The sequence below is a fragment of the Sarcophilus harrisii genome, chromosome 4 (assembly GCF_902635505.1).
Source record: "Sarcophilus harrisii chromosome 4, mSarHar1.11, whole genome shotgun sequence".
Taxonomy (NCBI): Eukaryota; Metazoa; Chordata; class Mammalia; order Dasyuromorphia; family Dasyuridae; genus Sarcophilus; species Sarcophilus harrisii.
The window spans coordinates 456331046-456344556 of NC_045429.1; positions in this window are offsets into that span (position 1 = coordinate 456331046).

Here is a 13511-nt window from a genome sequence, read left to right on the forward strand (position 1 = left end):
TCTCCCCGCCTGCTCGGAAGCCCTTCTGGTTCAGAATGCCAGAACCACAACCTCCCTTTTGGTCTGTGATTGTTGCCTTGGTTAATTCCTCTGTAGGCTATAGAGTGGTTAGAAGCTGGAATGGTGAGCCACATGAATGCTCATGGGTCCTGAACTTCCTTGCCTCTGGACATTGCCTCAGGTCTGTCACCCAATCCACTTTTGGTATACTCTGGGTCTGTGACCTAGAACTGGGAAGTAGGCATTGGCTTCCATTTGCCACCTGTTTTTGGACCCTGCATGCTTTTGTATGAGTCTAGGACCTTGGCCAGGTGCCGTCTCTAAGTTGACCCAGGGACAGCTCAGACCCTGTCCTGAATGTCCATCAATCTCCTGTGCTGATCTGGCCTGTGGAAGGAAGTTCTGAGTTGTCTTTGGTTAAAGAGTGAGGATTCCAGAGGAATCCAGAGAAATTCCAGAAGAATAATTAGTTGAGATGAAACTATCCCAGTGAAAAGGTTTAATCTTGAAAAGGAGGGGAAGAAGAGAGGAACTAGGAAGAAAGAATTTTGGAATGAAAACATGGAGTTTGGAGGTCAAGGTAAGAGCAAGAATTGGCAGTGGGGAAATGGGGAAAGTGTTTGGAGAAATGATAGAAAGGGAAAATAAAAGCAATTGCAAAGAATTGAGTCAGAGCTTTGTCAGTGTTCTGTCATTCCATAATTCACTTATCATGCATTTACTGTGTGCCAATATGCTGTATACAAAGAAAGTCAGAAACACACCCTTTCTTAAGGAGTTTACTCTTGAGCTTGCTCTTTAATTGGGAACAAGAGCTGCAAGTGTTGGGTGAGCCAGGGTTTGGTACAGCATTTTATTAATATCTTGCACCAAGCTGTGTACGAGGAGCTCAGAATGCAAAAAGCAAAAGAGAGAGTCTTCAATCTCAAGGACCTTACATTCTATTGGGTGAAACCAATATGTACTAAAATGTTAAAAGTATGTTTTTCACATGATCTTGGGTGTTGAAAATGACCTTGAAAATTGAATGAAATGAAGGGGATTACATATTTAGAGCATCCTTTATTCTCTGAAACCAAGTACATCTTCAGGAACTGGCCACACTTGTCTTTTGAACTTTGAAATTCAAATGTCTGATGTTTTATCATTTGAGCAATCAGTGATTTGGCCAGGAATTAGGAAGAAATTGTAAGTTCTCTGCCTCTCTGGCTCATGCATACAATTCAAATCCTAGGAAAAGTATTTGCTCTCAAAGGTATATTATCAAAACTATAGGATCATTACTTTGGTGTGCCTGGGGTACTGATTTTGTTCTGATGAAAGAATGTGAGCTAGGACAGGTATGATAGTTGTCAAGAAAGGGGCAAGTGTGTTTGAATGTGTCGTGGCAAATAAACATTTATTCAACGTGGCACTATCTCTCCTGTGAAGCCTTGTGAAGCTCCTGTGAATTCTTGTTGTACATGGACTTTTGAAATTCTATAACTTTGCTTTCCCGGTGGTCTTTACAATAAGAAGGTAGAGGAGGTAGTAAGTAGAAGTTGAGCTATGCAGTAGAAATGGCAGCAGGTCCAACTAGGAATACACAACCAAATGAATGAATGAGATGAGTAGGCTGTTGACTGAGCTGCAAGGAGGAAGTGAAGCTTCTGACCTGTGTGGATACTGACAGGATCTTCCAGTTTAATTTAAAGGCTGGATAGACACTGCTCTGGATGGAATATCAAGCAAATTAGAGCATATGGGAACAGATAGTGAACTAGATCCATTTTTCACAGCTGGGCTCTGCGATGCAGTGACAGAAGCTGCCCAAACTTTGCCCTGAAGATATTATTATTGTCTTTTTATTTTTTTAACCTTTTCTGTTCTAATTAAATGCTTTTACTGACTGCTGTTATTTGGGTTTCTGTTAGCACATTCACAACTATATATCTAGACTCTAATTAATTTAATCTAATTAATTCAACTTATCCAGTTTTAGACTCTGTGGGTTTCACAGTAAACTGTGGCAAATGATTTACTAGAAATTTTCCCCCAAACCCCAATCCAGATCTTTCAGGATCTAATCTTGTTAACAAATGAATGACATTTGATATGCATGATACTTGAATATATGGGAGAAGATGGATCACCAAGGGAGAATGTGACTTGGTGGTAAGCAAATTATTCTTCTTTAGACCTTAGTCCTGTAAAATGAGAATTTATGACCTATTTAGCCATGAATGCTAGTATGACAGGCTTAGAGATTCATGTGAGGGAAGAGTAGTTTGACAGGGGAGAATAAGAGGTAAAAACAAAAAGCCATGTTTTTCTAATTTTTGTTTCAGAATGCAAGTTCAAATTTTAATTAGGTAATTTTTGCTTATTTTAAATCCAACAATGGTATAGTTTCTTATTCTTTTTAAAGAAGATTCATTAAATGCATCAATATGTAGCAACTGCGACATTGAACTCTGATGCTCATCACTGAGTTTGACATTATTAGAAACACAAACCCAAAATTATCTTTGCCCACAAGAAGATTATATTCTATTACAGGATATACCATCTACAGAGACGAGTTTAATGCAAAGTAGAAAGTGAAGGGGATGAGAGAAAAATTAGAGGAGGAGAAGAGAATACAAAGACTGGAGGAAATCAAGAAAGAGTGGCTATGAAAGCAATAATTACTGGTTTTATCCTGAACTTTCAGCAAAATTATAGTCCTGTATCTCTCGTCCCAAACTTGTAGAATTCATATATTCAATCGCTTTGCTTTTTCAACAGTCATTCATTTCTCAGTCTCCTTCAATTCTATATCTTGTTTTGACTACTCTTCAGTCTCCTTTGGAATATAAATCACATCCATCACCCTCTTTTCTCTCTAAACTCTTTTTCATGGGGGTGCCATTGTCTTTATGAATTCAGTTCTCATCCCTTTGTGGATGGTTTTCAAATCCATATCTCTAGTGCTAGTCTCTCTCTTAATCTCCAATCCTGCAACATCAGCTCCCAGCTGGACATTGTTTGTGGACACTCAGTTTGTCCAAAACTGATTATCTTTTCTCAACTCCTTCATTCCCTCTTTTTTGGAAGAGAAATCACCATAATGTCAGTTACCCAGATCTGGAGTCAGTCTTCATTCTTTCTCACCTTCCTAACTGCTCAGCACCAAGTCCTTATCATTCTGCCATAGTATGTTTTGATTCTGTTCCATACTCATCACATATTTCACCACTCTTCTAATTGTAATAAGGCCACTTATTTCTTGGATTTGCAATTGTTCCAGATTTGTTTTTCTGCTTCCACATTTTTAATCTCTATCCTTCACAAATCTGCCAAAATAATTTTTACTAAGGCATAGATCTGACTAGGGAAATCTCTTTCTCAAAAATCTACAGTGACTCCCTATTGCCTTTAGAAAAAAATGAAAAATCCCTGACCTCAGATTTAGGCACTAAATAGCAGGGGATTTAGGAAACAATTCTTCCTCGACAGCAGAACAAGAGGATAAAAAAACACTCCAAATCCTTGTAGCTTAATAGAGATAGTGATGACAAACATCAAAATATTTAATATATTTTACTAATTCAGACTGATTTGGAATTATCATAAATAATAGATTATGTGGAAAGTAATGAATTTATATTTGAGCTATGCTCTGTTTTATTGTGTATGTAGTTTTTAGGAATTATAAAGAAACCTGCAAAAGTTGTAACTTTTAAAGAATACACTCCAATGATTTTTAGAGATAATGGCTATGGGTATAAATCAAATATTTCAAGGATCATTCAGTTCTGCGCTGAAACTGGTTTAATCAAACTGAAATAACCAGTGAAAAATGAAAGCCTATGCCAAGAACTGACAAATTGTTGCTGTGAAAAAAGTACTCCTCAGAAAACAATCAGAAACCTTCAGAAGTACTTGACAGTAAGATTATTCTTGATTCCTGTACAGTGTTGCATAGTTTTCTTGAATTGGAAAAAAATATATCTAGAAAGACAATTTGGAAAAACATGAACTACCAACCATTTCTGTAAGGAACAAAACAATTAGGCCGAAGAAGGTAAAATGGCAGAGTTAGATGAAACACTAGCACCTCCTGTCAGCACACCTTTTCCAAACAACCTAGAGAAAATGCTAGACTGAAAAAAAGTCATTTTTCTATTGTGAGGTAGCTTAGGAAGACAGAGAACTTTGTAAATGCTATGGTAAGAGGTGGTCAGGAAGGCAGTGCAAGAGAGGCAGTGGTGGGGAGCATTTTAGCATTCAGGATCAGAAAGGAGGCTGAGTCAGCACCAGGGTAGAAAGAGATTGATTGTAGGGGCTGCTTGCTAGAAGTAGCACAAGGAGCAGGAATGCTCCTAGCTACCTAGCAATTCTGCTGCTCATTACCCAGTTCTGAATTACAGTTCTAGGATGGAGAAGAGAGAGGGATCTTAAGTGAGTGATACCTTAGCTATGTAGGACTGAACAAGAAATAAGTTTTAGGAATAGAACTTAGGAGCAGGAATGGCAGCTCTGTTCTAGCCTTTAGAGGCCCATAAGCCAACAATGAAATAACCAGGCAGACATCCAAGACCAAAGGGAAGCCAGTTTTATTTTCTCTGGACCCCAAGAACATCTTAATGGGTTAATAGTGACTGAATTAATCAAATCTACTAAAACTCTACTGCACAAAGGCAATGAGCTCAAATCTGGATTGGGAACTTGCAGAGGGTAATTAACAGTCCTTTCTTCAGATCACAGCACTTTGGAAGCACTGAAAACTTCTCCCCCTTTCACAGAGTGAGAAAAGAAATCAAAAAGGATATATGCTCAAATGAGAGGTGAGCAGATCCTAACTAACACAAAGTCCAAAATCAAGAAAGAGGCTAGAAAATTGAGCAAACAAAAAAGAACTGACCATTAAAAACTGCTTTGAACAGAAAAACTGAAGACAATACAGGTGGTGAGAACTTGAAAGCACATGTAAGCAATGTAGAATTGATGCACAATAATGCAGACTGGACACTATCCAACAAGAATTCCTGGAGTTAAATTAAGAGGTTTCTTAAATCGAGAAAAGAAACACAGAGTAGTAGGAGGTAAATGGGAAAAGAAATAAGAACTGTGTAAGAAAACCGTGAAAAGTGAATTAATAGCTTTTTCAAAAGAGGTATCAGGATGACTAGGTGGTACAGGAGATAGAATACCAGGTCTGGAATCAGGAAAACCCGAGTTCAAATCTGATCTTAGGCACTAGTTGTGTGATCCTGGGCAAGTCACTTAACACCAATTTGCCTGAGTTCCTCATCTGTAAAATGGGCACCCAAGCCATTCTAGTATTTTTGTCAAGAAAACCCAGTGGACAAAGTTCATGGGGTCATGCAGAGTTGGACATGGCTGAATAAGCAACTACAAAAGGAGTACAAAATCTTACTGTAGAAAGTAACTTTTTAAGCATTATAATTCAAAAAACGAAATAAAACCCAAGAAAATATGAAATATTTCATAGGAAAAATAACTGATCTGGAAAATAGGTCAAAGAGAGAAAATTTAAGAATCATTGGAGTGCCAGAAAGCCATGAACAAAAAAAGAACTTAGATAACATTTCAAGAAAATTTGAAAGAAAATTGCCCAGATAACTTTAACCAAAAGACATAATAGAAATTAAAAGAATTGCTGATCACCTCCTTAAAGAAACTAAAAAATGAGAACTCCTTGGAATATATAGTCAAAGTCCAGAACGCCAATATAAAAAGAAAATAGAGATAAAGAAATCAAGTACTTTGGAAGCACTGACAGGATCACAAAAGATTGAGCATCTATTGTGATTATGGAATAGAGGACTTGGAATGTGATATTCCAGAGGGTAATGGATCTAGGATTTCAGGCAAGAATAAACTACCCAGGAAAATTCAGTATAATCTTGTGGAGGGGAATTGGACTTTCCAGCATTTCTGATGAAAAGAAAATTTGATATTCAGATGTAGGACTCAAGGGAAGCATAAAAAGGTAAACATGAGTTAGAAATAATAAGAGACTAAACAGAATTCAGCTGTTTACATTTTTATATTTTGAGGATATATATATATATATATATATTTCAAACTCTGGACAACGTAATCTTCAGAGATCTTAAAGGAAGTCCAATTAGACCGAGAGCTAGCTGAAGGGGAAGAATGGGGAAATTTATAAATGTAGCATACAAGGAGGAATTTATACAATGACAGAGGCAGTAAGAACCTAAGAGTAGGCAGCACTTGAATTTCTTTCAACTCAATTGGTTCAAAAAGGAAATAATAAGCATATGCCCACACTTGGGAAGTAGAAGGGAAAAGAAGAAAACGGGTGGTAGGAGATGAGGCTAGTAGATTTAAGAAAAGCAGCAGCCAGAAGTCAGTCAAACTCTTAAAGCCAGGGGCTAGGGTGAAAAAGAAAGGAATCAAAAGAAAAGTATAGATAGTTCTTTACGTAAATTTGCATTATGCAAATTTGACCATTCAATTTGAAGAATTGTAAAAGAAATCTGCATTCCAAAAAAAATTCTGTGTTTACTATGTAGTGCTGTGCTCTCTGCCCCTGCCTCTTGATTCTGTGCTCCACATCTTTCTTCCTCTCAAATGCCTTTAAAAACAAATTCTTTAAAAAACAAACAAACAAACAAAAAACTCCAGTGAAAACAGAATAGATTCAGAGAGAGACTGCCACTACTATCACTAGATTGGGGGCTTGGCTTGAGACCTTTGGCACCAAGAGTTGCTCCCCTCTGACCTACCTGCATGTCTGTTTTATCTGTCCTGTCTTAGATATCATACTCTGTCTTGGCTCCGGTAAGCCCTTCCTTCTTAGGTGTGCATGATACCTTCACGGAAATTGACACAAGTCACAAGTACAGAAAATCAGAAGTACTAAATGCATCTTTTTCTGACCATAATGTAATAAATATTATAATCAGTGAAATGACTGAAGCATAGAGTAAAAATTAATTGGAAACTAAACTGAATCCTTTGGAATGGGCGAATCAAAGAACAAAGGACAGAAACAACCAATAAATTCATTCAAAATAATTAATGGTAAGACACTGTATCAAAATTTGTGAAAATGAAGCCAAAGAACTATTAAGGAGAGAATTTGTTTCTCTGAATATAAATCAATACAAGACAGAAAATGTAGATTAATGAATTGGGCATACCACAACAACAAACCCCTAGAAAATCAAGTTACAAACCTTCAATTAAATACAGAAATAGAAATACTAAAAATCGAGAAAGATTAACAAAATTGAAAGTTTAAAAAAATAGTTGATCCAATACAAGTAGGAGCTTATTTGTTCAAGGAAAAAAATTGACAAGCCAGTGGCTAATTTAATGTTTTTAAAGAAGAAATGACCACTGTCAAAAATGAAAAAGTCAAATTTACAACCAATGATGGGGAAACATGCAATTGTTAGGAATTATTTACTCAGCTATATTCAAAGTAAAACAAAAACCTAAATGAAGTAGATAAATATTTGCAAAAATATATAAACTGCCCAGATTACCAAAAGAGGAAATTGAATAAGAAGTCTTATCATAGAAAAAGTAATTTAACAAGAATGTACTTCCTAAAGAAAAAACCCCAGGACCACATGAATTTACTCTTGTAAATTCTCTTGAATTCTAAAAAAAAATTTTGAAGAATAATCAATACTTGTTAAGGGGACAGGTCAATTCTCCGACAGCCTTCACAACTGTGAATCATAACATTTGAGGGAGTTGCAGGGCAGCCTTTGCTGGCACAGGTGTTGCGGACTGGGAATGAGATAAATTGGAGGCAGAGGGAAGAGGGGAGAGGTCAGACAACACAATGGCCTCTCAGTCTCCTTGTATCATTCTCTCATAAGAGGAGATCCATTCTTCAGGTCTGGGGTGGATCTCCATCAGCCACTGTCAGATGGCTCCCGTGTATTCCAACAGAACCCTGTATTCCTACAAATATTAATAAAGGGGATAGAGCCAAAATGGGGGAACTCAAAACAACTGAATTTACTAACATTGTAACAGTTCTAAGCTACTTTTAAAAAAATACTTCAAATCAAATTTTGGAGCAGCACAGCCACTAAAGAGTCAGATTTTTCTGCTTTAAGAAAACTTAAAGGTTGGTTAGGAGAGGTCTGTAACATTGAGTGGCGGTCTGTCCATAGCCCACACATGCAGAAGCCAGAGTAACAACTTTGGGAGCTTCTAATCCAGCGTTGCTAAGTGAAATGAAAAACTGGTTAGTAAGAGATCACAGAAGATCTTTTGTAGGCACTGTGTGCAACTGTTGCCCAAACACAGTTCTGTGTTACAGTCCAAAGGCAGATAGCATCATTGATGGTTGATCACAAGGGAGGAAAGGGGCCTAGGTTGCTATTTCAAGGCAAAAAAGGAACCCTAGTGCTTGTGGCTACAGGGGTCAGGGACCTTCCTTGGTAAAGAGCAGATTACAGACCAGGAAATCAATGACCATACATCTGTCACCGTAGGGTGACCACACCAGGGTCACACCACCATAGAGGTACCAAAAAATAACAACAAAAAAAAAACCTCCCAAAAACCAATTAAAAAAAAACAAACAATTTGCAGATCCTCAAAATTAACTCTGAAAAGAATATCATGAGAAAGTCTGATGCCTCCCCAGGTGAGCAGAGCCTACCATACAGTTCAAATTGAACATCTAGGCTAGGAAAATGAGCAAATACCAAAAAAAAGCATTCAGCCATAACAAGCTATTGTAGTGGCAAGGAAACTATGAACTCAGAAGAAGACAACAATGTGAAAACACCTACAAAAAACCTTCAAAGGAAAATACTGATTGTAGCCAAGGTTAACAAACACCTACCAAAAAACCTTCAAAGAAAAATGCTAATTGTAGCCAAGATTAACAAGAATTTTTAGAAGCATTAAAGAGATATGTGATAGAGAAAAATTGGGAAATGAAAGTGATGCAAGGAAATTAGGAAAAGATTAACAAGTTGGTTAAAGAGGCACAGAAAAATAAAGAAGAGAATGCCTTTAAAAAACAAATTAATAAAATTGTTTAAAAAAAAAAAAGACACAAAAATCCTCTAAACTTCTTAGAAAACACAATTGGCCAAATAGAAAAAAATAATAATTCCCTAAAAAACAGAATTGGTCAGGTGGAAAAAGAGGTACAAAATTCAGTGAAGAAAATTAGAATTGGGCAATTGGAATGAAACATAAAGAAACAATAAAACACATTTTTATATAGGAAAACTAGCTGTAACTTCTTAGAACTTTATCATTATTACAGCAGTTAAAAGTAATTTACATAGGTGTGAATAGATTATGTTGGAATGATTTCTCCCCAAAAATGAAGGGGTGAGAAAGAAGGATGCACTGGGGAGAAGGTAGAAGGGGTGGTATTTTCTCAGATAAAAGAAAATATTTTATAGTGAAGAGGAAATGATGGGCAGTGTATGAACCTCATTATCAGAATTGGTGTATGTATATACACTTTGTTTTGATTAGAAATATAACTTGGAGGGAAATAGCAGGGGAATGGGAATAAGATAGGGAGGCTAGAGGATTCCTATAGATACAGTGTGGATTAAAAGAGTCAGTGGTTAAAAATAAAATAGATTTCTGAAGAGGGACTTTGATTTCAGATTCTTTGCAATCAGTATTTACTGGTGGTTGGGGGAATGGAAGAAGATGGGATATGAGGAAGGGAATAGACAGATACCATAACTGAATGGAATGAGCTCACCTATAAAATTGAAAGTGTATAGCATAATGGATTAGAAACCAGAATCCAAGTTGTTTACAGGAAACATGTTTGAAACAAAAACAGTTAAAAGAAAAGACTGGAACAGAATCTAATAAGCTTCAATTGAAGTAATAAAAAGGCAGGAATAGTGATCATGATCTGAGGCAAAGCAAAAGCAAAAATAGATATAATTTTAAAACTATATGTTTTGTGTTTAGCATATATGCTAAAAGGTACCATAAGACAGTGGAGTAATATAAAAATTTTTGACATCGTTTCTTTAATAAAGGGGTCATTTCTCAAATATATTCTGACTATAGAAATGAGTTAAATTTGCAAAAATAAGAATCATTCCCCAGTTGGTCAAGGGTTATAAACAAACAATTTTCAGAAAAGGAAATCAAGACTATATATAGTCATATGAAAAAATGCTCGAAATCACTTGATTAGAGAAATGCCTAATGAAAATAATTGTGATACCACTTCACACCTATCAGAAATGATTTGTTGGAAGGGATGTGGGAAAATAAGTAGGTACATTGGTAGAATGGTGAATTGGTCCAATTCAATTGCAGAACAATTTGGAACTATGCCCAAAGAGCTATAAAACTCTGCATACTCTTTGATGTAGCAATACCAATACCAGTACTAGGTCTATACCGCTAAAGAGAACAAAGGAAAAGGAAAAGACTTCAACGTATAAAAAATTAAAATTGGAGAAACTCTTTTGGTTGTAAAGAATCTAAAATCAAAGGGATGCTTATTAATTGAGGAATAACTGAACAGGTTGTGGCTTGTGATTGTGATAGAGTGCTGTTGTGCTGGGTAGCTAGGTGGTACACTGGGTAGAGTGGTGGGTCTTGGGGTCAAGAAAATTTTTCCTGAGTTCAGATCTGGCCTCAGAGACTGACTAGCTAGCTATGTGACCTTGCATAAGTCACTTAACTCTGTTTACTTTAGTTTCCTCATGAATTAAATGAGTTGGAAAAGAAAATGGCAAACCATTCTTTTGGTAGCTTTGCCAAGAAAACCTCAAATGGAGCCATAAAGAGTTGAACAGGACTGGGAAAAAAATGACTGAACAATAACAGCAATACTACTGCACTATAAGAAATGATAAGGGGTTGGGAAAAATTAGTTTTAGAAAAACATGACAAGGACTGTGTGAACTAATGTAAAGGGAAGAGAGAACTGGGAGATCATTGTGCATAGTAATAGCAGTGTTGCAATGCTGATCGACTGTGAAAGACTTGGTTTCTCAAATCAAGAGAATTTAAAAAAACTCACAATGAAAAAACTGGCTATTCACCTCCAGAGAGAGAATAAATGAACTCTGAATGCAAATTGAATTGTGATTTTCTCACTTTTTTTCTTGAATTTTTTTTTTTTGGAGGAGGGGGGAAGAGATATGATTAATATATAAATATATTTTGCATTTCACATGTATACTTGATATCACTGCTTGCCTTCTTAGTTGATGTAGGAAGGAGGGAGGGAATTTGGAACCCAAGATTTAAAAGAAAAATGATAAAACTAATGTCTTTTTTAAAAAGTGTATAATAAAATTATACATTAAAAATAGTTAAAAAGATGTTCTACCATATTCCTTCTTTGATACAAATATTTTATTGATGCTTAAACTAGGGACAGTCAAAATAGAGAAAGAAAACTATAGATCAGTTTCCCTAATGAACATTGGTGCAGTTTTAAATACTAATAAGGAATTATAGCAGTATATGAAAAAGTCATACAATATGACCAGACTGAATTTATAGCAGAAATGCAGAACTATTTCTGAATTAGGAAAAATGTGGTTATTTCATTATACATAAAATGTTTTTGATAAAATGTACTGTCCATTTTTAAAAAATTACACTAGAAAGCATAGGATTAAATGTTGCTGTCTCTAAAGTGATGGATATCACTTGCCTGTTGTTATTGGTCCTTGTACTTACAAGGGTGATGTCTTTGAATTTAAGTGAGACATAGCTGTGCAGAGTCATCAGTTTCACTCTTCCAGAGTCATCGAGTTTAGGGGTGTCTCAGGATGCAATGGGTGACCTTGACTTTTCTAAATTAGGTCTTTCCCAGGCCTTGTCTGAGGTCATGTCCTTACCATGATTTAGAGCTATGTGAGAATTGAGACAAAGGATGGCCTAATTTGCCATCCCCAAAATGCCAACCTGGAATGTGAAAACCTACAAAGTTTTTACTGATACTGTTTCTAAGTCATTGAAATCTAAACTATAAGCCATAGAGGCTTGGGTTGAGGGTTATTATTGTTCATTCAAGGAAAGCCAGAGTGATTTAGATTTTAAAGTAGAGTCATGTAACTCCATTTGAAATACAAAAGGCTAGTCCACAGACTCTTTAGAGTCCTTTAAAATCATTTATTATTAATATATATTTTAAAAGCTTGTTTTTAAAGCTATATTTTAAGATATCATAAATGAAAACTGCACAGCACAAAAAGCAAATTGTCCCAGCTTTTAGAAAAATATCTAGCCCCCAAGCCTCAAAATATAAGCAGCAAAAATTATATTCTTATGGATAGAGTACTCACTTAGAAGGCTATGACATCCCAAATAGAGAGAGGGACCACATATGGCAGAGTTGTATGTTGCTGCAAGAGTGGCTGAACAAACATCTGGAATGTTTTCTTAGCTAATTCTGGGAGAAGGCAACACCTTAGTTCTTCTGAAATGGTGTCATTAAAAGACTCCATGGAATTTAGCAGGATGGGGGGAGTAAGCTCAGAATGAGCTGCCACTACTCACTGTTTCCCCAGTTGCAAACTAGTCTAGGAGTAGTATTACAACCAAAGTTCTTTTAGAGTGAAAAAAAAAATCTTATTTGATTCTCTTAAGAAATGGGCATACTCCCAAGGAGGAATCAGGCGCAATCTTTATACTATTGATTCAGTTCCTTACCATAATTTCCAGCCTTGGATTGGTTGTATTTACAGTCAGATTTAGTTACAGTTGGTTGGCTTTAAAATCCAAATTACAATTAGATGTGATTTATAGTTGTTCAGATTTACAATCTTCTTTATTCATCCATTCCATATGCCAAAGGCTTGTGTCCTGTCATTGATGCTCGCTGGTTTGGGCCAATTTAAGCCTGGAACCCTTTGTAAGGAAGTTTGCTGTATAGCTTGTTCCTTGACTCACACGTTAATTGGTTGGAAATATCTTAAAGATACTTCTGTCTTACGTTCATCTTTTTTCACATACGCCTCACAGTTGCATAAACCAAGCAGAAGCGGAGTCATCACTTCCCTGGCCTATGCTGTGGTCTGTGAGTGACCATAAACACTCTTGCTCTCTCTGGAACCTTGACCAGAGCACCTACCTCCCAGAGTCAGATTAATCATCTACAGCTGTTGGAGCTTTGCTGGAAGATGCAGGTGGCAGAGGAAACCACCACCACTCTAGTATCTTTATAAAACCATTGTAAGGATTGGATGGGGAGTTAGTTTCCACAGAATTATGGATAGAGGAATGCAGGGAGATGAAATTTAAATTAGAAAAATAAAATTGAAACCCAAGAAATGGAGGAACAAGGAAACAAAACTAATAAAAAGAAAATTAGTCAGATGTGTGAGGATTCAGACTTGCAAATGATTGTAATAGTAATCAGGGGCAAGGATTTAGAATAAGAAAACACATTGAAACACATTGTAAACTATATTAGAGGAAGAGACTTAGATTCACTTGGGAAATTAAGACTCTTCAGATAGGATAGTATTCAGCCAATAGGGAGTCAAGAGAAGGGCTGAACTACATTGAAATTAGAT